Source organism: Corvus brachyrhynchos, unplaced genomic scaffold, assembly GCF_000691975.1.
Source record: "Corvus brachyrhynchos isolate BGI_N302 unplaced genomic scaffold, ASM69197v1 scaffold150, whole genome shotgun sequence".
Lineage (NCBI taxonomy): Eukaryota > Metazoa > Chordata > Aves > Passeriformes > Corvidae > Corvus > Corvus brachyrhynchos.
The window spans coordinates 1,938,169-1,940,060 of NW_008236162.1; the positions used below are offsets into that span (position 1 = coordinate 1,938,169).

General features: G+C 61.0%; 1 long non-coding RNA gene across 1 annotated transcript in view; it reads right to left on the reverse strand.

Moving 5' to 3' along the window:
- LOC108446131 overlaps nt 1-1,892 on the reverse strand; it is a 2,319-nt gene extending 427 nt beyond the window's left edge. Inside the window, exons 1-3 of the long non-coding RNA XR_001861245.1 lie at nt 1,880-1,892; nt 1,699-1,797; nt 1,086-1,252 (exon numbers count right to left, since the gene is read on the reverse strand). This is a non-coding gene — a long non-coding RNA (uncharacterized LOC108446131). The remainder of the gene's footprint in view (nt 1-1,085; nt 1,253-1,698; nt 1,798-1,879) is intronic.

The following is a 1,892-nucleotide window of genomic DNA, read 5'->3' on the forward strand; positions in this document are numbered from 1 at the left end:
TGCAGGGACACGGCAAGGTCCCCCTGAGAGCATCCCGTGCCACGGCTCCTCCCCAGCTCCCAGCACGGAGAACTTCATCCCTCCCTCTCCCCTCGGCTGTTCCTTCCCAACCACATCACATGCCAGGCCAGGTTTAAGCAAAATAAACCCAGTTGCCACGGTTACCCAGAGCAGGGATGCTAAATATACAGAATATAGATATTTATATATATATTTAACTGCCACGCACGCAGCCCGTGCGCCCGAGCAAGGGACACGCTCTCCCACGGGATCTGAGTCCTGCAGACCTCGGGATGGATCCCGAGTGGGCAGAGATCCATGGCAACCCCTCCATGGCCTGGAGGTGTTGATTCCTGCCCGGATTCAATCCCACCTGGGCTCACCTGAACCCAACCTGGTGGCTTTGTCTGCATCCCTGCCACCCTGCGTGCCACAGCCAGCTCTCCCCGGCCGCCTCACCCCCAGCATCCCACCTCTCCTGCATCCGGAGTATCCACAAATCCCAGCTCCTGGTCCATGCCCTCGGCTCCTCCTGCCCTCCCCCCAGCACTCAAGAGAGTGATTTCACCCCTGGAAACTTAACCCAGGCATTCCCAGGGATTCACTCTGCGTACTCTCCGCACTGGCTGGGGAGGAGAATTCCATCTTTTATAGTAAAAAGTGGATAATTACCGGGTTTTGCACCACCCACAAGATCCCAGCGTTAATAGGGAGAGCTGGCAGGAAGGGAAAATTTAACTCTACGATGTGGAACGTGCTCAGCCCCGGAGTCTGAGGCACCCCTGGGTGAGGTTCATCAGCACTCGCACCTCCGGGAGCAGACGGAAGGGAAGCAACACTCCAAGAGGATCCACGTGAGCAGCAGTGGGGCCATCCCGGGATGGGGACCATTCCCTGCTGATGAGCAAATCTTCCTCCTCTTTCCTCCCCGTCAGGAATTCCGGGTTAGCCCAGAGGTGTTGCAGCAATCCCGACTGTCCCCCTTCCTCCCCCAAAGCCCCCGACCCCCTCGGGGACAGGGACGGGTGTAGCAGATGCCAGCCCACCACCAGTCCAGCACCACCAATCCCAAGGGGTTTCCTCACCATTTGGATGAATTAACCCTGTCCAGGCCAGCCAACACCAGCACGCATCTGGGTCCACACCTTGGTTTTCCTTGTCAGGTGCTCGGGAGCTTTCCCTTGCTCCAGGTGATCCGGGGGTACCCGGGTGGGAAAGAGAGGCTCAGACCTCCCTCCTCCTCACCTGGGCTCTGAAAGGAGAATCAGCATCCCCTGGGACCGGCCCCAGTGTCCCCTTTGGGATCAGCCAGAGGGATTCAGCCGGGCTCCGCCAGGTGAAGGGAAGGGGTCCAGGTGGAGGTGGCAGAGGGGCAGCAGGGGAGGGGGTGCCCAGAGTCCCACCCTGCACTGGGAACACCCAGCCCCGTCCTGACCCCACCTCCCCGAGTCCCTCCCCGTTGGTCCCCACCCCGGGGGGCTCAGGAGAGCAGAAGGGGGGGGCGATGGGAAGAGGTTTGATGCTGGAAAGGAAAGGGCAAGGATAAAACCCCTCCCCTCCAGGTTTGCTCCAAAAACCCTTCAGCACCCCCTGATCAGGCTGTGACCCAGCCGGGGGGCACTGCCAGGGACCCCCTGCCCCCCAGCACCGAATCCAGCCCCTGTCATGAGGATGGACAGCGCGGGGATGAGCACTCACGTTTCCCGGGAAGGAGCGGTGGGATGCAGGAGGCTGCAGCTCTGAGGATGCCCCCGGGGCGTCCGGCTGGGAGCGGTGCCGGGAGGGCTCCGGGAGACGCTGCGGAAAGGAAAAACCCCAAGTGACGGTAGGAAATCGGCAGGAAAGGGGGAAAGGGAGGGAGGGAGGGATAACGGGATACCTGATAGGAGAGC